Genomic DNA, 24,131 nt, shown 5'->3' on the forward strand with positions numbered 1-24,131 from the left:
CTCCATCCTGTAATTTTCTTCTTCCACGTGATTAAAAACAAGTGTTCAAAATAATCTCCCAAAACAAATAGCTGGAAAACATGATTTAACTTAGTATCAAGTTGGTCCTATAAACGTAGAAGTCCATTTACAGTGCAAAAATACTTCCAAGTGGGAAGTATCATGAATTTAAGAAATTAAGATAATGGCGAACAGCTAGCTCATACGATGATCTGAGTCAGGAATTTCAAATTAAGAGTTGCTCCAACTTGAAGCTGGCAGTCGCACAGTCTAAAGGGTTTGTTTACAGCACTGACTTAACCAAAGGCTCCGATCTTTTATCAGAGTCATCCTGGCATTCTAATCACTAATTATTTTCAAAGCAGCGTAACTGTTGAAAATGCCAGTACTACACAAATTAAACCGAAATGAGTGTTCTTCTTAAGGGAGGAAAAACCCAAAAACCAAAAGTGGCAAGTCTTAGTTCTAACCTGTGATATTTTTTCAGTTGGAGTTATGAATAAATTGCTGTTCATCTACTGAAAAACAGAACCTTGCCGCTTGGAATAACCTTTAAGCTTGGGGGAGGGGTGAACTTTTAAAGATGGATTCGGTGCTTCTCAGATACAGTGTTATGTGGGATTCGTTAGGACGGGTACACGTAAGAGGTAGAAAGAAGAAAAAAGACGTTAGTTTAAAATGTTTTAATTAAGGTGAACTTTCAACCCTGTGAAACATTACAACTTCAGGATGAAAAGATGGCTTTGGTGAAGAGATACTAATCTCCGGGCAGAAAATGAAGAGTCAAGTGCGGGGCTAGTAGAAATTAAGGGAAGGTGGAAAAGGGCAAAAAGTGGGGATTTGGGGGCGTGGGCCTAAGAAGGGCGTGTGGGTGGATGTGTGTGTGTGCTGAGGATAAGGTCTGCGCTTACGTTTGAGAAATATAGGCGACAAAGTTGTAGAAATCAAATTCAGAGGCGTGTGAACACGGAAAGGAAGGAGGAATGTGGGGATTTCCAGGCTGGAACTAACAAGTTTGGGACGGACACGGTATCAGGGCGCCTCTCTCCCGGGGAAGGGTGGCCCCCTCGAGTGCCAGGTCTCCAGGCCCGAACTCCCCGACCTAGCCCTCACCCTCCCGCTACACGGCCCTTCACTCGGCCACGGCACCTCCTCACCTCAAGCCGCGGCGCCTCTCTCATCCGCGTCTGTAGAGCGCACGACTCCCTCCGCGCCAGGCCGGGCCGGGCCCGCCGGCCGCGCAGCCGCGGCCTCCGGCTCAGCTGCGCCCGAGCGTTCCCCGCGCCGCTCCGCGGGCCTGTCGGCTCCCCGCTTCTGCTCCGGCTGGCTCCGCGTTCCTCCCCGCAGACGCGGCACGCGGCCCTCCTCCCACGGCGGGGCGTTGCGCCCCCCGACCCCGCCCCGCAGCGCCCTCGCCGCGCCCCGCCTCCGGACTTAGGGAGTCTATGCTGATTGGCTCCAGAGAGACCCGGCGCGCCAGGGTATTGGCCGGGCGGTAGCCCGACGGCGAGGGGGCGGGACTCCAGGCAGCTACGATTCCCGTAACGGGGATCCTGGCGTCCGGGATTCCGGCGGCTGCGCCAGCGTCGCTTTTCCTAGACCAGATCGAAGGGTTCCCCCCACCTCCCCTCTGCGGGCGGAAGGAGCGGAATGTTCCATTTTTTCGTGGAGTAACAGGGTCGTGAATTGCAGCCCGGCTGCTTTGTACGCCTGCCGCTCTCCCTTCTCGTTGCGGTCCCGCGGCCTTCCTTCGCGTCCTTCCCCGAGGGACTCAGAGCCGCGAGGGACCGCCGGGCTCCCTTGGGGACAGGGGAGGCGTGGGAGTTTCTCAGGGAAAGTGAAGGACTAGATGGTCGTGACTCCACACGAGATTACCGCAGATCGTGGTGGCGGCGGCCTCGGTCCAAGTCTTACATAAATGAACCTTGCCACGATATATATTTTTAAGTTGCTAAATGAGTTTGGCTGTGATTGATCAGTGAACCCAGAGCTGGTGTGACACGCCAAGAAGCTAGTTCTTTGCGGTTTGTACTCCCAGTCTGTGATTTAAATACCTAGCAAAAACTAATTCCATTATATTCCTCCCCCGCCTGGAAATGGACCTTCAGGCTGTGATTTCTTTATTCCCCCCAAAAGCACGATGAGACACTTCTAAGAAGCCAGGGCTTTGGAAGAATGGCGGGGGCCCGGGGTGGGGGGCGGTGTGTGTGTGTGTGTGTCTGGAAGAATGGTGCGTGTGTGTGTGTGTGTGTCTTTGGAAGAATGGCGGGTGTGTGTGTGTGTGTGTGTGAAATTACAAAGTTTTTCATTATATTGAGGATTCAGACAGAGGAATACACAGAACAAATTATGATCTCTTGTTGATCAGATAATTCTGAAAAGACACGGAAAAGCAGCTCTAGTGCTAAGGGAGTTCCAAGCAAACCTGGGGATGTAAGAGAGACAAAGCTCCACTATGTTCAGCTCTTGCTGCTCCCTGTCATGCTACAGCCAACCTACAGAGTGTGGCTGGATTGTATTCTAGTTCTGCCATTTATAGGGATGTTTAAAACAAACGTATAAAATTTAAATTAAAATTTTTATTTAGATCTAGCAAACATTTATTTAGAGGCAATGTATAGTGGCTAAGTGTACTTTTCTGGTTGCAAATTGCCTGATTTTGCATCCTGGTACTGCCACTTCTATGTCTGTGATGGTGGGCAGGTCATCTCAGTTTCTTTATCTGCAAAATGAAAATAATGGTATCAACCTAATGGGATTGCTACAAAGGTTAAATGAGTTAAAATATATGAGGTGCTTGGTATGTAGTAGGTGCTCAATAAATGTCAGCTGTTATTGAATGTCTGCTATGTCAGGGCTTCCCAAACCTTTTGCATCAAAGCATATATTGAAAATGATGGTATTTTACTGGTACAGGGAATAAAGATGAAGGGAATCAATATTTCACAGCACACTAGTCTGCCTTGCACACTGGTCAAGAGAGCAAAAGACTGAGTCAGTCCTTTCATGGGTATCTCTTTATTGGCTTAACCCAGTTCTAACCTCTAAGAAACTCACATTTTGTGGGGATGGTTAAAGTCCTGGGCTAAAAAAATGAATCAATACTGAAGAAAGATTTTTCAGAAGAGAAAGAGCCCTTCTCCCCTGGGCTGGAATTGCATGACTTTGCAGACACCTCTTTAGGGTATTAGCCCTAAAATGACCACTTTTCAGTTAAGGATTTGTCATGAGAAAACCCTGTCAAGATGCAACAGTAAGTGGGAAAAGTGATTGATATAATCAAGAACTTGCCATGTATGCCTTAGGGTCATTTGGGATTTCACATATATCAAAAGCATAGGGTGGGTAAGTGTACAGTGAGAGAGCAACATGGAGGACAATGAGGTTACTGAGAGTAGGTGAACAAAGCCAGGAAAAAAATGCTACATAATAAAGATAATCTATGCCGAAGACCAATATTGCCTGCTTGCTATTTGCATACGGTTGGCCATGACCAAGATAGCCATTTACTTCCTTGCCTGTGCCCAGTTGTTTTTCTGAAACTCTGTGTCAGCCTTGGAACGATCTGCATGTCCTGCCCCAGCCTAATGATTTCAGTATCCATGATAATGACTCAGTTAGAACCCTGACCTCATGGTTTCTCATCTTTCTCTTTTCCAATCATCTTCAACTTCATCTCTATTAGAAACCCACAGATGTAGTTACTCCCTGAATCCAGTCATCAGACGAAATCACTCCACCTGCAAAATTTTCAATTGTTAAGTTTCTCTCTACCCACAGATACCTACTCTTGTTATCTCTTTTACTCACTCTTTCCCATTGAGTCTACGGTTTGCCCTCAGCGTGACCTCTAGTCTTTGTTCTCAAAGTTTATCAGTTATTTCCTACCTTTGCTTATCTCCCTAAATTGTGGGAACCCTTTTATCGACTTTTTTTAAACTGCACTCTCACTAGTATTTTCAATTCCCTTGACCTTCAGCCATGTTTACCTTATCAATGCTATTTCCTAACTATTTCCCTTGTCCTTGAACTATCAGCCCCACCCCAACATCTATTCCTAGTACAGAACCTTGTTTCATCATTCCCTGGAAAAAACCAATACCATTATTTGTGAGCAATCTTCACTTTTCTCCAATTTAGGAGGCATGTGTATATACCCCTATCCTCTTTTCCCACTGCCTTACTCTTTTAAAAAGGTTTCCTCCTCTGTGTTCTTGGTCCCACTCCTTACCAATTTCAGTCCCCTAGTTTTATATTTATCATTATTAGCATAAAATACCTTAGAAAATTTTAAAAATTAAATATTTGATCAATGGTGAGTTGGGGACAGTGTTTCTGTATGTATTAAAATTTTTGTAATAACCTAATAGCATCTAATTCACCAAGCAGAATGAAAAGTAATTCAAAATAAATTTAAAAATGAAGCAGTTTCAGCCACACTGTAATCTACTTAATAAGTTTAGCATGAAATAGGAACTTAAATCAAGTTGTAACTAAATTTCCAAGCTCAAAAACATGACAAATCCATTTCTCAGCAACAAAACTAAGCAATAACGTAACTCCATTTCAAAAATTTCACATAATCACTGGGCATACTGTAAGAACACAACTTGAAAGTTTTCCACAAACCGAACAAAGCCATATAATGAGCATCTAGATCAAGAAAAAGAACATGACCAACACACTCCAAAGACCCCTCCTGCTTCCTTCTAGTTATTGCAAAGCCACTGGTGACCACTATTCTGACTTCTAACACCATAGTTTTATGGCTGTCATTTTAAAATTGAGAATTTAGCAGAAACTTCTTAATCTCACTAGAATTTGCTTATTTTATTTCATTGTAATGGATAACTATAGTAGAGCAAGAGAGTTAGAAATGAAATAAATACCACTCTGTATAAAGGTTAAACACAGATGCAAATTGAAGCAGAGGGCATTTAGCTTCTTGTCACTAGACCTCTGGGGAACCCTGTCAAATAGCCCTGGGCTTTCAGGGAGCAGGAAAGGCCAGTGCAGAAGTGTGAGCAGCAGTGAGGGAGAATCGTTTTCCCAGACACATACACAGGATAAGGAAGTCAGGTATTGGGACTGTAACTTTGCAATAGCCCAGACTAGCTTCAGAATATCATCCTGAGGATTTTCACCACACTTTGCTTTTGTTAACTCTGACACAACTCTTGGAGAAGCCAAGGTACTTCCTTTGTTGACCCTCATATGCAAGAATACTTTTCAGTTACAAAATAGATTCCTTGGCTTCAAGTCTGATATTTATACTAAAACCAGACAAATAAGTACCAACATGAACTTTTTTTAAAAAATATTTTATTTTATGGGCTTGTAGGGCCAAGAATTCCCAGCCCTTTGCCTAGAATTTGGATAGTGATTTGGTACTAATTGTATTAAATAATGGCTTAGGCAAATGTGTGTCTGTCTCCTCAAGGGTAGCTGGCAGTACCCACTGAAAAGGCAAAAATTAAATGAATATACTTCTTGACATAGCTGGAATTTCTTGAAAATTGTCCTTTCTGATTTTTCTTTAGAATTTTAGGGTCTGATCATTTTCCAGGATCAACAAATAATAAACGGAATTTAGTGTCAGAGTCAAATGAAATGGGGAACAAAGCTAATCTAGCTCATATTTCAAATTATGAGAATCATTAGTTTGCTGTAAGTGGGCACGACAGACAGACTCTTAGTGTAAATTCTATGACCTCTGGCTTCTCGGTGTTCTTTGTGTGATTTCTTCTCCATGAGAGAAGGGATGCACAGCACTATGTTATGTAAGATTGCAGTGCCCATCTTGCTAGTGTCTCTCTGTTGTAGCTTTGAGAAATCAAATTGCCATGTGGTGGCCTCGATGTTATATGAAATCGTAATACTTACCTTGTGAGGAGACTCACTCTTCCTTGCTAGCTTTGATGAAGCAAACTGCCATACTACGAGCTGTCATATGGAAAGATCTATGTATCAAGAAATGAAGGGTGGCCTCTGGCCAACAGCTAGTAAGAAACTGAAGCCTTCAGTCTTACAACTGAGGGAGATGAATTCCACCAACAAAAGCAGATCCTGCTCAAGTCAAGTCTCAGATAAGACAGCATCCTCAGCCAACAAAATGATTGTAGCCTTGTGAGACCCAAAGCAGAGAAGCCAGTCAAGCTGTGCTCAGACACTTGACCCACAGAAACTGAGATAATAAATGTGTGTTGTTTTAAGATGCTACGTTTGTAGGGCCCCTGGGTGGCTCAGTTGGTTAAGCGACTGCCTTCAGCTCAGGTCATGATCCTGGAGTCCCGGGATCGAGTCCCGCATCGGGCTCCCTGCTCGGCAGGGAGTCTGCTTCTCCCTCTGACCCTCCTCCCTCTCATGCTCTCTGTATCTCATTCTCTCTGTCTCAAATAAATAAAAAAAATCTTTAAAAAAAAAAAGATGCTACGTTTTTAGTAATTTGTTGTGCAGCAATAGAAAACCAACACAGGAGGCGAAAGTTGAAAGCTATTTACATATATGTTCATACTGAATGTTATTTTTACACATTTAAATCCAGCATTTCTTAAGTCAGTAAGAAGATCTGGATCTGGAGAAGGGAATTATATCAAACAGGAGCTTGCTCTGGTATTCCAAAGACCCAGGAATTAAGGGGATTTATTTATTGTCCCAATAAATGGTCCAATTTATTCAGTTCATTTGTCCCATAAACAATTACTGAAAATCCACTATGTGCCAGGCACTTAGATATGGATCTGAGTAAGACACATGTGTTGGTCTTGAGAATCTCAAAGTCTAATGAGAGAGAGAGGTAAATAAGCCAGTAATTACAGCCATGTCCTGGTGCCATGAGAAAGGTACTAAGAGAACATTTGGAAGTGCTCGCACAGGAAAACTTAAGGAACTGGGGATTATAAGAACTCTTGTACTTCTCTCTACCTCCGATCTCACATCCTCTCACTCTGTGGTGGGTTATAGATGGCCAGAAATTCTTTGATACTTCTCTGTGGAGGGGTGAAGTCTATTTCCCTTCCTAGTGAATTTAGCTAAGCTTGAGCATGACACTGATCAATACAGGACAGAAAAAACCAGTTCAAGGGCTAACCTTTAAGAGAAGCTTTCACCTTGGTCTCTGGAAGTCCTGAGCCACCACGAAAAAGTCCAACTTCCTTGTGAGACCATATGGAGAGGGCTGAGATGACATGGAGAGGGGCAGGGGCCCAGCTGCCCAGTTACCAGGGATGAGTATAAAGCCATCTTGTAATGTCCATACCAGACCAACTGCCAGATGGATACTACTGTGGTGTCAATCAGTGCCACATAGAGTGGAAGAATTGCTTACCTGAGCCCTGCCCAAATTCCAGAGCTCCAAAACTCTAATACATAATAAAATGTTAATCGTTAAGTTATGTCAGGGAGGAATAAACAACCAGAATGAAACCCTCAAATCCATCATGCGCAATGCTGAAAATCTGACCATTTCTTTCAGTGCCTTTCTATCACCTAAGCCACTTTTGTGTGTCATAAAAGTCCTCCATTACCTGACCTCTACTTACTTCTCCAACCTTATCTTTATCATAACCTCCAACTCCAGGCTGTCATAGTACCAATTTGCTAATGGTTCCTGGGCTAGCTTCCAATATACTGTTTCTTGCTTCTATGCCAAGAAAAGAGAGCTTTACGCTGTTCCCTTGCCCTATCATTGCCTTCTTTACTTTCGTTGCCTAACTTGATTACCATCTTTCAATATTCATCTTAGAAGTTATCTCCACCCCAGAAATATAACTGACTTCCTCCCACTATGGGCCATGAGAGACTCACAGCAAAAGTATGCAAATGATTCCAGATGATCTCCTCTACTTTCTTTTCTCCAGAGTGAGCTAACTTCTGGGGCAATGGGAAAGGGCTTCTGTCCTCAGTCTTGACATGGCCTAGCATCTGCTGAGATGACCAACAACCCACTGTGGTTCTTGTGTGTCATGGCCGCCACAGTAGGTACCCATGAAGATGTTTTTGACCGACCTGGACTCATGATGTGCACAATCCATGCCACTTTCTACTTTCGTGACTCCGTTATAAGACCCCTTGCGCCCTTTGTCAGCTAAATTCTGTGCCCTTCTTGGGGGTCTAGGGGCAGTTCAGCTCTTCACCTGTGCCTCTCTGGGGCTGCTAGAGATTCAGAAGGGCTGCCTTACGCTTTCCCCACTCATGGCACTCTATGCGGCCATCTTTAACTTACTACTGTCAAAACACTGTGTGCAAGGAAACACTGCTAGGCTGTTGCCTCCCAGGATTTCACAGGGTAACAGATCCCCAACATCATCATGAGCCTCCATCATCTTTCCTCACCTTGGAGTTAACCTCAAGGTAAAGGATATGGTAGAGGATCTTTTTTTTTCTTTACTACCTCTACTTCTCTTGCTTACACTCATTTATCTAATTTTGTTCTCCCCAACTTGGTAAGTCTTTATCTGGCCTGGAGGTGGGTGTGGGCGGGAGGTTGATGTTACCAGAAGGGGCAATGAAAACTGGTCAGCAAACACTCTTCCCAAATCCTTATATCTGACCAAGTCTTTGAAATTTGAAAGCCAAGAGTTTGACACCTTTAATCCCTACTAATGCTGTGATAATTCTTCTGAGGCAATGGGGGAAATTTACTAAATGGGGAGTGCAAAGAGAAAAAGCATAATCTGGAATGAACTTGACTAAAATACTTGACATACCCGAAGAAAGTTTTTAGTTCTTCCAAATCTATGCTCCCTCTTCTCCCATCTGCCAAGACAGTCATAGATAAGAAACCCTAAATTAGAATAAAGAGTGTCTGCTGTCCTTAATGTGATTTTTGCTGTGTAGGGAATGAGAAGACGGGAGAGATCAACCAGATGAAAACTTGCTTTCAAGTACCCGGGGCCAGAGCTTAAAATGAAGCATTTTCCCCGAGGGTTGACTGACTTGGGAACTGAGCCTCAGAGGTCATGCAGAAAATTTCCAGGGACATTCAAGGCAGCCCACACTCTTGATTGTGGTAAATAAAGGAAAAAACTAAAAAAGCTGCCTGGCACTGAACTTTTTGTGTCCAGCTCTGGTTCTGCCTGTGGAGCTGTGTGAGAGAGGGTCGCCAAAGCCCCAATGTCCTGCCAGACATCTCCCTCCCTTGGCTCTTCCTTCCTGCCTTCCTTTCTCCTTCCCCCTTTTAGCTCTTGATATCATTATCGTGACTGTTCTTTCCTACGCTACCTTTTTTGGCGTGCATGAAGGCCGGACAAGAAATGAAAGAATGGACAATTCCTCTCACATGTTTACCTGCAATGGTAGGAGGTGGGAGAAGGGAAACCCGGTATATCTTTAAACCTCTAGCGTCTAGCTACCAATGGACTGAATGATCCAACCTTATATACAGAAAAGGATTCCAAATCATTTACACTGCGATTTTGATTTTAAGAAGAAGATAAAGTGATTTTTTTTTCCAGGTAGGAATAAGTTGCGCTGTTTTCTCCAACTGATCAGAGACAAACTTTCAATGCCTAAATAACTAGTCATAATACTACCCTTCCTTGAGTGCCGGCTGTGTGACAGGAACTCACTGTACTAGGCACCTACTATCCCAGTTAATCTTTGCAATAAACCAGTGTGGAAGGTGTTGTCATTCCCATTTTATGTACAGGGAAGCAAAAGCTCTGAGAATTTAAACAACTGCTCAAGGCCACCCAGTAGATATTCGCTCATGGGGACTGGGACCTAAGTCTTTATTGCTCTCAAAATCACGCTCTTTCATGATGCCACATTGTCACCTCACCACATGTTTCACAAATACCTTCTAATGATTTTAAATATTTTGAGCTTGTCAAAAATGTAATGGGATAGCGAGGGTTGGAAGAAAAATCTTTTCTATCCACAATGTTTGGCCACGCTGCTCCCTCTGGGGATTACTGTGTGTGAAAATCAGAGCGATAACAAACACTTAGTGTTTACCATGTGCTAGACATTTTTCTAAGTGCTTTATATCTTAATTAGTAATTCTCACAACAACTCTGTGCAACTGGTGTTATTATCCTCCTTTTAAAGAGGGGAAAACTGAGTCCCAGAGTGGAAAAGCTACTATCCCAAGGTCTCATTGCTCCTAATAGAGACTCTGGGATTTGAATCCTGAGACTGTGCTCTTAAACACTATGGGAACAGCTATTCATAAATACAGAGTGAAAAGTTACTTTTATAATTTAAAATACAGTCAGTATCAATTTCTGTATCAATTATGGCTTCTTATACTGCAAGCGACAAAATAACCCAATACCACTTCTGAGAAGTCCAGAGGCTCCAGGCAAGCTTTGATCCATGGGCTCAAATGATGCCACCAAGAACCTGGCTTCTGTCCATCTCTTTACTCTGATTGGACAGTATGGCTGGAGCCCTGGACTCTACTCAGGGGTCACCCGAGTCATTACCATGCTTTCACTCTATGGTGACAAAATGACTGCTACAGTCTGAAACTTAGCATCACATACCATTGCAGTAGGAGAAGAGTGAAATCCGCTTTTCCCCAAAATTCTAGCAAACATCTCGTGTCTCATTGGCTTGAATTCAGCTACATGTCCATGCACAAACCATGGCAGGGGGAATGAGATGAGATGATTAGCTTTAATCCACTGGGTCCCACCTTGGCAGCTTACCCAAGACACTTGTCTGAGAAAGAGGGGAGGGTGGTTCACCAAAGCAAATATAGGTGATTATTTCCTGGAGGGAGAATGTATACTGGGCAGGATACAGCAGTAGTCCACAGTCCTTCCAGCCCAGAGTGTTCACATTTTGGAGTCTTTTCTTCAAATCTTCTTTTCTTTTTTTTTTTTTTTTTTAAGATTTTATTTATTTGACAGAGAGAGACACAGTGAGAGAGGGAACACAAGCAGAGGGAGTGGGAGAGGGAGAAGCAGGCTTCCCGCCGAGCAGGGAGCCCGATGCGGGGCTCGATCCCAGGACCCTGGGATCATGACCTGAGCCAAAGGCAGACACTTAACGACTGAGCCACCCAGGAGCCCCTCAAATCTTATTTTCTAAGAATATTTTTTACTTATATATCCGTTTTGTTTTGTTTCTTCATTTACCATTATGGCCTACGCAATTTCCCAGGTTGTTAAAAGCTCATTTTACTGACTACACTCATAATGCTTTTATTAGCTCAATGAAATCTTCTAACAGATTCCACAGATATAGATCTTGGCAGAAGACATAGCTGGAGGGTATGATAACTTCAAATTAGCCCGGGTCTGGTCTTGGAAGGGGGCAGATACCAGACTGCGCCTCAGTACTCTTGCCTCTCTTACAGCCACGCCTCAAGCTCCTCTTTGCTTGGCTTCTGGGATTTGGCTTGTGAGGGAGAGGAAGAGGGGACGGAAGGCTCAGACTTGCCAGAAGAGTCTGGCCTACTTGGCCCTATCCCCACGTTCCCCAACAGAATAACTTTAGACACCAACATATGTTCCCTCATGACCTGAGAAACTTGCTACTTTGGGTAAAAAGACCAAACAATGGGAAAAATTAATTAGAAGTATGACAGATCATGGGTAGAAAGTGCTACCATTGCACAACTCTGAAAACCCTCAGCATGGCCCTGGCATCATCTCTAAAAACATACAGTATGGCCTCTGTGCAAAGTGTTTTTCATTTTGGTTGGAATTTTCACTTGTAAGGGGGCCAATTTCTTTAGGATTTGGCCAGAATATTTTAGACCCTGAATTTGTGGAGCTAAACTCATTTGTGCTTCTTCTAAGTAGAATAGTCAGGTTGAACTTGTGGATCAACAGTCGACATTGTGCCAAACAAAATATTTTCTTCTTTGAGGCGAGTAATGAGTTCCAATATTCTTGAGCCTTTTTCACACAAGGAAATGGGTCACATCATTGAAGCTGCCTTAGAGGAAAATCTACGATAGCATTTGTAAAGCTAACATTCTAGAAGAAAGGGAGTAACACCGAATAGAATTATTAATTGCTGTTTTGTGCCTTCCGATGACTTCACATTTTGTGTTAGTTTCTAAGTGCAGTTCCCAGTCATCACACTATGTGCAGGGGTGCAAGGCACTGATCATGGGATGGGTGGCTGCAGGTTCTGGTTTCTGTTCTGCCAGGCGTTGGTGGAAGCAACCAGTTAGGCAACTAGAGGCAGTCACAACACCTTGTACATGCTGGACAATCGGTAATGATTTGTTGTTTAAGATGATGGGTTGGCGAGGAATCACGGGGTGGGGAGACAGAAGACTACACGGTTCTGCCCCTTATTCGTTCTATAACTTTAGGTGGGTTACTTGTCTCGTCTGAACCTCCATTTCTTTTTCTGTTCTACGGGAATACAATTTCTAGTTCTCACTACCTATTCACCAAGCAGTCAAGGCAGGATTCTTTCTAGATTTCAGAATCACAATTTTAAAGAATCGGTAGAGACTGCAGAAAATTTACTGTACGTCCAAACTTCTTTGCAGACGAGGAAATTGGAACTTGCCAGTTAGTTCCAATTAGTCCTTGGTTCAAACAAATAGTCAATGGCAGAGCTGGGATGACATCAGGCTGACCACATCAAGTAAATGTGATACAGGAATGAATGACTTGAGCAGCCTAGATCTGATGTTAAATCCTAAAGTGATCTTGTCACATGGAGATGCAGAATCTTTTGTCTGCAAATAATTGAGTTTCTTGAGTAGCTGGCTGAGCCTGATGGAGGCCAGGGAGGGCTTGTTTGGGCTGAGAATAACCAATGGCTTTTTGTCATTTTTTTGATATCATTAAATTATATTATCTGTAAGGATATTGTTTAGAAAACGCTGTTTAGAAAATTCTTGTTAACTGCTTAAACTAAGAAGTCATCCCTACCACTTATTAATCACCCATTTGGTGCCAGGTATTCTATTTAAATTGGATAACATAATCCTCCCACCAATCTGGAAGGTTGGTACTACTCTCCCGTTTTACAGATGAAACCAAAGTTGGTTAAGTGGCTGCCTTCAGCTCAGGTCATGGTCCTGGGGTCCTGGGATCGAGCCCCATGTCTGGTTCCCTGCTCAGCAGGGAGTTTAATTCTCCCTCTCCCTCGGCCCCTCTCCCCCGCTTATGTTCTCCCTCTCATTTGTGCGCTCTCTCTCTCAAGTAAATAAATAAAATCCTAAAAAAAAGAGAGAAAAAGAAATCAAAGCTCAGAGAGGCTAGGGAAGTTACTTAAGGTCACAAAACTGGGAAATTTCAGAAGCAGGATTCTAAGTCAGGTCTGTAAGATCTTGAAGTCCAGGCTCTCTACACCACTTAGAGTAGTGGGTATGGATGGCTCAGAGACTAAGACTGGTTGTTCCATTGGTGGCCACATTTTCAGTTCCTAGCCAGTCTGAGAACAAGACTTCTGCACAAGAATCAGCTGTCCCAAACCAGAGTTGCTTGCTTAACGTGATTCACACTAAGATTCTCTGTTTCAAACAAGTGCTTGGAATCCTTCCCTGTTGCAGTGAATTCACACTGTTTTGACCCTAGATCTCTAAATCTTTCCATCTGATTTTGTCCTCTTGCAGTTTTCATAAACACTTCAGGTTCCTTCTTTGAATATGAAGGGAAAGAAAAGAACCATGACAGATAGTCAAATATGGGAACTCTGGTTTGAATTAACATAAGAAGTTGAGATCTGGGCAAACACTCAAGTGAAATAGGATTTGGTTCCTGCTTAGGGTTAAGGCATGACAGTAAATACTTTCTGCATAACTAACTGAATGCAGACCTGTCCCCTCTTTTTCTTGGGAACCATATACACACTTGGACATTAAGCAAAGGATCCTGGAGAGAGAGGTGAGAAGTTTTTCTCTATTTGACAATTTGGCTGAAATAATGTTACCCGTAGAACATATGAATTATGCTTTTCTTTGGAAAACCTGATTCCATGTGCAGGGAATATGGGCCATGAAGGGAGTGGGCCGATGACTAAGTTGGAGTCAGAGCCTCTCTGAGTCCTGGCTCTGTAACTTCCTGACTCTGCAGCCTTTGGCAAGTCACCCAATCACTCTGATTCCTAACGAGTAAAATGGGGCTAACAAGGGCAATCCCTGGCTACAGCACTAGGATGGCATGGGGGCCAAATGAGAGAAAAGATGGGAAAGGACTTTCTAAACTGCAAAGTGCTGGGTAAATGCAAGGAGTTCATATCAACCACAGCACTTGCTTGCTTTGCCTGTGACTCTCTGTGAGGGTGGTGGCTGGGGAAGGTGGGGTGAAGAAGTGTTGTGCTGAGGAGGACATGGGTCGGTTTTATATTCAGATGCTAAACCACAGCTGCCGTGCTGGCAGGAAGCCAGGAGCTGCACTTAAGATTCCAGTTTCCTCTCTTCACTATTCACTCACTGCCCTGCCTATGAACAGGGAAGTGTCAGGCCCTCCTCCTCCCACATCCCCAGGGAGGAGGGAAGCCAGCACTGGGCCACGGAGAGGCTGGGTCACTAAGAAGAACTACTATTTACTGAGTGTTTCCTGCGTACCAGGAGTGATGCTAAATGTTTTACATACCCGATCCTATTGATTTCATGTCGGAAAATGAGGTATGATTAGTATCCCCATTCTACAGATGAGGAAATGGAGAGTCAGAGATGTCAAACAACTTGCCCAAGATTATAAGTAGACAGCTACTCTACGGAGAGTCAAATCCAGGTGCTCTGATTCTAAAACCCACATCCTCAAATAGTAAGCTATGCTGCCTTCTTAGAGGCCAGAGTAACCTCTGGCTCACATCTATCCTCACTCTCAGCTTCCTGCCGCCAGTACAACTCGGTTGGTGGTATCCAGTTTCTGAAGAAAGCAAATGCCAAGAAGGGTGCTAGTGATGGTCCGGCAGCTCCATTTCCTACTCACTGCATAGACCTGCCTCGGTGCCATGAAGTCCTGTTCTGTGTGAGCGTTAACCTGGTATCTCTTTTTGCTCCTGGAGTTTCTGGCTCATGGAGATCATGAAGGTGTCTAACTCTAGCTTTAGGCCAAGGTGGGAATAGAGTTGGAATCAAGGCAAGGCGTGATGTGGCGGTCATCGTCAAGGGACGCCTGTGACCTGCGGACGGCGGTTGCTAACAGCGGCAGAAACTGCTGCCACACCACATCCCTCATCTCTGTGGACCAGTGGAATCACCATCTACATCAAATACTTCCTGAGCATCCTGGAGTGTTACACCCAATGCCAGGGGCTACATCCTCGCACATGCTAAGGCACTTCGACAGGAGACAAAGCAGTAAGAGGTGGTATATGATGAACACAGATCAGTGGTTCAGAAAACAAGTGAAACTGAATTCTGAAGAAGAGACAAGTTGGGGTAGAGCCTTTATGAGGAAGGCGGTGAACTGGACTTTGAAGGATGAGTGGGATCTGACCAGGAGAAAGGGGGTGGGGATAGAAGGGAGAAAAGTAAGAGAGGATGGCATTGTGGGAGAAGATAATGGTGCAAAGGCAGGTTCAAGACAAGTGGGAATGAGTGCTGGTGTAGAAGGATGCTTTAAGCTGGTTGAAACTGAAATAGCTTCAACCAGTAATTCTTTCACATAACCCAGAGGTTGGATGGACTTCTGGACTGCTTGGTCCAGCAGCCAAACGGTACCAGCATCTTTTCAAGTGTCTGCTCTACAGTTCCCAGAGTCATTTGTCTTCAACCGGTAAGGCAATATATTCCCTCGTTCAACAAGAGATTGATTTATCTTCTCCAGAAATCTCCAGCTGGCCTCTTTTTATATTTCATTGGCTCAAACTGTCTTTAGGCCTTCCTGTTTCTAAACCCATCACTGATGAAGGAAATGAACATTATGACTGGCTTACACCAGTGGATCTCAAATTTTAGCCTTCCTTGGAATCAACGGGAGGGTTTCTAAAAGACACATACTGCTGCCCTGCCTACTTCAGAGTTTCTGATTCCAAAGGTCTGGGGCCAGAATTTACATTTCTAACAAGTTGCCAAGTGATGCTAGTCTAACTGCTGGTCTGGGACTATACTTGGAAGACCACCATCTTAGGACATCATTTGGGGTGCAGTGGAGGATGGGGCATCCACCTGTGATGTGTCCTATGATATGGCCACCAAATATTCTGGTTTGCCTGGCACATTTTCTGTTTATGCCTGTTAGGCTAGTGTAATTAAGTCCCCTTTCACTTTCAAAAGTGCCGTGGTCATTTTCACATAAAAATTACATGATTACCTTACTATAGGAAGCCATGAGATCAAGTTCAAGTCAAAGACCCTTTTTTATAAGTCAGCACAGGCTAATGAACTAGGACTCGTCAACAAAATATGTGTACCAATTTGGAGATCTCTTCTTCGTCCTGTGTCCAAGGACCTAAAAGAAAGAGAGAGAGAGAAAAAAAAGCCATCACTATGAACCATATTTTATGCTGTTGGATCCTGACTGATGTGAGTTGGAAGCATTGCTCTTAATTTGTATGGAAACTATTCTCTCCTCATCGTAAATACAGCTTTTGATATCCTTTTTGCTAAACATTCTTAAGAGTATAACTCATTTTACTAAATAGTAAGGCATAAACTCCAACTAACTCATTTTGTCTTATGCTCATTGACATAATTTTTGTATTTAGGAAAATACAAAACATATTTTGTGTTAAGTTAAACTATCATATTTTTAAAACTTTGACCATAATGCAGCTCACAGTAAAACAGAGTTCAGAATTAATAAATAGTGTTGGTTGCCAAGTATTTTTGGTTCATCCAGAACTGAAAGTTTTTATTAAAAATTTACTACATCTGGCAGTCATACTAGGAGGCTGTGTAATTTCTGGAAGAAAAGTAGTGAAAGAATATTCCTATTTTTCTTTCTTAATCTAGTTTCTTTTTCTTGGCTCTTTCTACCTAAAGGTTACCAGACACTAGGTATGAAATGATCTTACATATTAGACACCTCTGATCTTATTCATGGAATCCAGGATGACCTTTTTGAGTTTCTCAAGAAACTGGTAACACACAGTGTTTGGGATGCAGTTTAAGAATTTACTTAAACCACTTCCTCCCAACCCCACACAAGATCAGAAACCCAAGCCAATCCAGATGAGAATCATAGACATATCGTTGCTCTCTGCAAAACCAAGAATTGTGAAATTTTACTTAATCCAAAATTGTTTGAATTTTGTTGTTTTAAGCCTTTTACTGAACTTCTCTTCTTATGCCAAAATAACCACATATGGTTTCAATCCTTTGAGAGGACAACTTGGGGTGAATCTAGTAGAATAGCAACATTTTAAAAAGTTTAAATATGGTAGGATTTTTGAATTGCAGAGCCCCTAGCCGTCTTCTGTTCTACACTTCCATTCACTATAGGAATCTCCTCCCCAACATCACTGTGAGAATGGTTCTCTGAACTGAATTCTGACTTCCAGTGATAGGAAGGCCACAGCTTCAGAGGGTGGGCAATTGGCTTTATGGTTGAACAGCTTCAGCTAGAACGTTTTCTTACAGTGAGTTACGACATGCCTCCCAATATGTTTACTTTAGAGGGCAACAGACTGTACTGTGGACTAAATTGTGTCTTCCCAAAATTTGTATGTTCGAGCCCTAACCCCCAATGTAACTGAATTTGGACAAAGGGAATTTGGGACTTAATTAAGATTAAATGAGGTTATATGGAAGGGGTCCTAATCTAGTAGGGCTGGTGTCCTTAAAGGAATAGAGAGAGCCCTATCCTCCGCAAGTGCTGAGAAAAGGCCACGTGAGCACACAGTGAGCAGAGAAGGGAAGGAACACTGCCCAGAAACTGAATAGGCTGGCACCTTGATGTTGGACTTCTAGCTTCCAGAACTGTGAGAAATAAATTTCTGTTAATTAAGCCACCTAGTCTATGGTATTTTGTTACAGAAGCCTGAGCTGGCTAAGACTATGTGTACTGTCTTTTCTCTACCAGAACTATCAACTATCATGCCCACTCTAACACTTATAGTCTTTAAAATGAAAATTCACAGTGAGTTCCATTTTTCTTTAAGTGATAAAATTTCCAGAGAGCTGCCTAGACTGCCCATTTTGATATCACTCCAGCTTGTGCCTGTCTCATCAAAATAATGTTGTCTAGAATAGAACACAGAATATTCTAAGTTCATTCTGACCAATGCAGAATACACCGAAACATTATTTTCTATGAGCTAGATTCCATACGTCCTGTGGGCCATACATAATACAATGTTGGTTTTGACTTTTCAGAAACACATTGTATGCCAGTTAAACTTGGGGTCACCTAAAATTTGCATTTTTTTAAGATGAGCTTCTTTCTGGGCCCTGAAATCCAGAAGGCTCTTAAGTTATCAAGTATGAGATCATCTGGGAAAATATAGAAGATTAAAGAAAATTGATATTTCACTATACAAATGAGAACTCTAAGGGCTGGTTGGTTTATATAATATAAAGTCAGTTATATACTATGTTGGCAGGAGCTAAATGCTATGAAAAACAAGAAAAAGTAGAGCAGGGCAGGGGGTGTTGGGGCTACATTCTTCTGGTCACAACATAGCAGGAATCACTGGATCTCATCAATATAGTTGTCACTTTTTCGGTTTCTGCTGTCTCAACTCTAGGTACATGACCCTGACCATTTTAGCCTAGGCACGAGTAAACTGATTAACTTGGAAATTTATTACATATTTTACATATTTAATATCTCTAATGTAGAGTTGTTGTAGACTGTGGTAATTAATTCAGCTTAGGAAGTATTCACTGAGTTATTCATTTAGAAAAACAGCTTGTGATTTTATTTATTAGTGGTACATCTGATTTTGAAAATGCCTTCATTTAATCAACTGATTAATCACCCATCATTTAGTCAACAAATATTTATGGACTGCTTATTATGCAGAAGTCTGAATCATATGTATGTGTATTGAAAGTACTGTTACAGAACTATGAATTCTAGAATTCCTAGGTGGAATTAGACATCTAGAAACATCATGAAGTTAAAAATGCCAGTATTTTTTAATCCAAAGAATAGAGCTGTGGTATGAGCATTTTTCTTTTTTTGCTTTATGATTATGTAAGAACATGTTAGTTGGTCTTACAATACCTCTCTGGTAGATAAATTATCGTGTTTCCTAACCATATATGTGGGGGAATTTGAGATTCTGGGAAGACAGATGGCTTACCCTTAGTCACTTAGGGAGTGTTAATACTGGAATGGAAACCTTGAGTTTTAGCATCATTGTCTAGCAACATCTGATCTCTGATCCAATTACTCTAAGAGGTCCCACACCTTTGGCTCCAGGCCTCCCTGTGAGCCAGGGGGCCTTCACCGTCATACCCACTCAGACTTCGCCTGTTTCTGGGGTCCACGTCCTTGATGTCAAAAGGCCTGCATCAGGTATGAGAAGTTCTCAGGGTGCTATAGGCTATCTGTCTTTGCCAGTGAGGTTCAGCCCTCCATCTGGCCCAGGTATCAGCAAGTACAGAAGGAGGGTATATGGGTAAAAGTGGGGGCAGGAGAAGAGGCCACAAGAAGGAATCAACCATGTTTATTTCAGCTCCTTTATCTTACTGCAGCTCCCAACTTGGTATGTGACCTTCTCCTATGCAATTACAGGGGGGGCGGGGAAAAAAAGGAGAACGATAATCACAAAAGAATTCTAGATATGTGACCCTGACCATTTCGTTTTAGGGAATGCCATGTCCAGGCCTTAAGTTTTGGACATTTTCATCTGGGGATTTTCAACCTGGTTACAAAATGGGCAGAAGGAATATTACCCCATGGGAATGTATCAAAAATATGTGCAGGAAGGGTGTTAAAACACGAATCTCTGCCTCCCACCCTCACGCCCCCCACCCCCACCAAAGGAACTCTTGTGAACAAAGATTCTTAACCCTGGCTACACATTAAAATTACCTATAGAGGGGCACCTGGGTGGCTCAGTCAGTTAAGTGTCTGCCTTCAGCTCAGGTCATAACCTCAGTGTCCTGGGATGGAGACCCATTGGGCTCTCCTCTCAGTGGAGTGTCTGCTTATCCCTCTCCCACTGCCTCTCCCCTCCCCACTACTAGTGCTCTCTCTCTCAAATAAATAAATAAAATCTTTTTAAAAAATAATAAAATAAAATTACCTGTGGAATTAAAAAAAATTACCCAGGCCTGGGTCCCACCTCCAGGCTTTCTGGGTTCTTTGGTCTGAAATACAATCCTGACTGACATATTTCTTTAAAGCTCCATGTGCTTTTTTTTTTTTTTTTTTTTTAAGATTTTGTTGATTTATTTGACAGAGAGAGACACAGTGAGAGAGGGAACACAAGCAGGGGGAGTGGGAGAAGGAGAAGCAGGCTTCCCGCTGAGCAGGGAGCCCGATGCGGGGCTCGATCCCAGGACCCTGGAATCATGACCTGAGCCGAAGGCAGACGCTTAACGACTGAGCCACCCAGGCGCCCCTCCATGTGCTTTTAATATGCAGCGGGAACCACTGTCCTAGTGATCCAGGTGACAGCATCCCATCCCAAGCATCCTCCACCAGGAGTGTTAATGTGGAGAAGAAAGCACGAGAACCATCAGTCCAGTCATTCTCAAAGTGTTTCACACACCAGCAGCATCAGTATCCCCTAGGAACTTACTAGAAATTCAAATTCTCAGGCCTAACTCTAGACATACTCTCAAGGGTATAGTCCACAAATCAAAGTTTTAAAAAGCCCTTTAGTAAAATTTGCAATCCTAACTTAACCCATAGGATTCTAAACTTGTAACTTGAATATAACTGAGTTAGATACTTGTGCTTTCTGATAAAGAGAACATCCTCATTATAAACATGAGCACAGATAGGTCTCTGTTTAGCTAAAGACGTTAAGTGTGGCAATAGAAAAGTCAGACATTAACCAGGAAGGACTCTGGGTGTGAGGGCAGGGGTTGTACTTTTGTTTTGAGATCTAGGCTCCTTCTCAGGAAATCACATCATCTGGGCAGCCATCTTTTCCCCTTGAGCTAACGTTCTTTTTGCATTGACAATGAGTTTATATTTTAACCTACTCTAGGCAGGCTCTTCCCCATAATCAAATAATGTTTTCAAAGACAATAAAGATCAGCAAACAAAGCCCTACACTAGACAAAGGGACTGGAAAACACCCAAAGCCACCTGACCCAAGACGTGGCGTGGGAATCCGCTGGGTTCTCAATTTCAACAATAACATAGATGATGTCATGCCAGACTGCTGTGGTCATGAGAGTTGGGGCAGAAGAGCGAGGTGTTGTCATCCATTTTGTCCCTCAATGACCCTTGTGGCTTTGAGAGAATCTTTAGATATGAATCTATGGAGGAGGGATGACATGTGTTTTTGGACATTCTTCATATCATCTTATTTCCAGCTTTCGATCACATCAATAGGGATGTGAGCAATGTCCCAAAGTAGGAGAACTGTGGTATCATAAGAAAAAGCTCCTGGTTGACAAACCAGAATGCAGATTCAAAATTCTTTCTTGTGGAGGAAGCCATTATAATATCAGAGACCCAAAGGTTAGGTTGCTTCAGAGCCTACCTGTTCCAAATAGGTCATAAATTCCTGAGGAATAAATCACTCTTACTGGGACTGAAGACATGCTTAAAGTCAGAATAATGATTCACTCTGAGATTTCATATAAAAGCCACAGGAACTAAAAATGCAAGTATATTTCCCAATGTGAAACATGACCTGCAATATTAATCCATTTAACTTCCTCAAATTGCTGTATTACTCAAAACAGCTTATTTCTTCCTTGAGCATAGATGAATTTCCTCTGTGGTAACTGTCACCATTTGACCCAGTGATATGTCTAGGCTCTCCTCACTACCTGTGAGTTCTCCTTCAAGGAAAGGTCATCAAGCAAGCAGAATGGGTCTGGTTAAGAGCATGTGCCTGGGACCAGATTACCCATGTTCAAATCTACCAACATGGCTTGTTAGGGGTGTATACCTGGATGGATTTCTTCACCTTCCTAAAGTACAGTTTCTCCACCTGTAAAATGGGGAAATAATAGTACCAACCTCATAGTATTAGCAACAGCACAGGGTCTGGTCTATAGGGAGTGCTCAATAAATATTAGCTCTTATTTGAGGAAGCTATAGCATAATTGTTAAGAGCAGGATTTTAAGGCCAAACTGTTCTGGTTCAAATCTACAGACAAGTTTCTTAATCTCTCTGTGTTTCTATGTCCTTCTGTATGAAATGAAAATAGTAATGATATTATTTTACAGGTTGCTGAATCAAATGAGTTAACACATGTAAAGTGCTTAGAACAGTAATTGGCAAATGGCAAGCCTGGATTAAGTATTAGTTAATACTATGATGTAAGAATCATGACATAGAATTCCTGTCAGAAAAAGTAGTGAGTTAAGAACCCGATCTCAGGTAGAATCGGATTAGTATTACTCTCCTTAACTTTACTGCCCGATTAACACTGGCTAATTCATCAGAGCTGGAGTTGTAAAAGGAGTCCAGAAGGAACTGGGACAAACAACCTGCCACCAGGTCAGCACCTCACATCTGTGGGGCACTGGGAGCTACCTACCATATTTTAAATACTTAAAAGTTATCCATCAAGCTAAAAACTGTTAAACATTTTCTATCCTCCAATCTTAACAAATATGCCTTCTCAACAACCTGGAAGTTCAGGTTGGGAGGCAGAATTCTCAGAGCTCCATGCCAGAGGAAGCTGAAGGTACAGAGAGAGCCAGCGTCCAGCCCCTGGCCCCCAGACCCTGGCCTCCAGCCTCTTCCTTTCTTCCTGTCTTCTTCTTCTTCTCCTCCTCCTCCTTCTCCTTCCCTCCCCCTCCTCCTTCTTCTTCCTGCCTCAGTGTCCAAGGTCAACCCCAGAACCCTGACCCCATACACATCCCAGTGATGGCAGTGTGCCACCTGGCTCAGGGAAGTCTCAGGCAGACATCCAGCAATGTGGCCTGAGCTCTCTGGGCAGAAAATTCCATTGTCTTGGGTACCAGGAACTCATTGTGGAGGGGGACTGTTAGAGACTGAATATTTGTGTCCCCTGCCTCCAGCTCCCAAATTCTTATACTGAAGTTCTAACTCCCAGTATGGCTTATTTACAAATGGGGCCTCTAAGAAAGTAAGTAAGGTTGAATAAGGTAGGGGCCCTGATCCGATGGGATTAGTGTCCTTATGAGAAGAGACAACAGAGAGTTTGTTCTCTCCCTCTCTCTATGCAGAGGAAAGACCATGTGAAGACATAGACAGAAGGTGGCCATCTGCAATCCAGAAATAGAGTTCTCACCAAAAACTGTTCATGCTGGCATACCACTGATCTCAGACTTCTCGTCTCTAGAACTGTGAAAAACTAAATTTCTGTTGTTTAAGCACCCCTGAGTCTGTGGCATTTTGTTATGACAGTCCAAGCTGACTAATATAGGGAGTGTGGGGTGGGCTCCTGGTGGGGCACCCCCTGGCCTGCAGACTCCTTGATCTGTGTGGAGGAAGGCAACCAGAGAAAAGCTAGAGTCCGTTTAAAGAGGTGTCCTTAGGGCAGGGATACCCTTGAGCTCCAAGGATGGTCACCTTTCCCCAAAGGAGCTCAGGGAAAAGTGGAGAAATTGATTTTATTGTACTGGTTCAGATAGAGAGATTCAGTGTGGGAATTTAGGCCAAAAACTAAGTGGAACTTGATAGAGAGTTGTTAGAAATTACCCTAAGGCGGGGCGCCTGGGTGGCTCAGTCGGTTAAGCATCTGTCTTCAGCTCAGGTCATGATCCCAGGGTCCTGGGATCGAGCCCCACATCGGGCTCCTTGCTCAGCAGGGAGCCTCCTTCTCCCTCTCCCACTCCCCTTGCTTGTGCTCTCTCTCTCTCTCTCTCTGTCAAATAAATAAATAAAATCTTAAAAAAAAAAAAAGGAAATTACCCTAAGGGTCATCCAGCCCTCATTTTACGGTTGGAGAAACTGAGGTCTACAGACTTACATAACACTTTGCTGAGACCTTGGCTCTCTAAAGTCTTAGGCATATACCCTTTTATTTGTTAGGTTAAGTTTCCCAATTTGTGAATTAACTGCCAGAGGCCTCCTGAATTTTCTAGGACAACTTTGGAGAATGCTTTAAGAATTCCTGCCTCAGGGCGCCTGGGTGGCTCAGTCCGTTAAGCAGCTGCCTTCAGCTCAGGTCATGATCCCAGGGTCCTGGGATCGAATCCCACATCGGGCTCCTT

General features: G+C 43.1%; 1 protein-coding gene and 1 long non-coding RNA gene across 4 annotated transcripts in view; both read right to left on the reverse strand.

Moving 5' to 3' along the window:
- The window catches only part of IL6ST (interleukin 6 cytokine family signal transducer), a 50,213-nt gene extending 48,848 nt beyond the window's left edge, over window positions 1–1,365 (reverse strand). For all 3 annotated transcript variants that reach the window (XM_045895061.2, XM_045895034.2, XM_045895043.2), the window contains exon 1: window positions 1,158–1,365. The gene's annotated coding sequence lies outside the window, so the exon portion shown is untranslated. The remainder of the gene's footprint in view (window positions 1–1,157) is intronic.
- A 1,222-nt stretch (window positions 1,366–2,587) lies between these two features.
- Window positions 2,588–24,131, reverse strand: part of LOC123852618 (uncharacterized) — a 31,894-nt gene continuing 10,350 nt past the window's right edge. The window contains exons 2-3 of the long non-coding RNA XR_006792953.2: window positions 16,182–16,319; window positions 2,588–2,722 (exon numbers count right to left, since the gene is read on the reverse strand). This is a non-coding gene — a long non-coding RNA (uncharacterized LOC123852618). The remainder of the gene's footprint in view (window positions 2,723–16,181; window positions 16,320–24,131) is intronic.

This window comes from Mirounga angustirostris, unplaced genomic scaffold, assembly GCF_029215605.1.
Source record: "Mirounga angustirostris isolate CCGP_5_RB_7025 unplaced genomic scaffold, mMirAng1.0.hap1 SCAF_7, whole genome shotgun sequence".
In the NCBI taxonomy this organism is placed as follows: Eukaryota; Metazoa; Chordata; class Mammalia; order Carnivora; family Phocidae; genus Mirounga; species Mirounga angustirostris.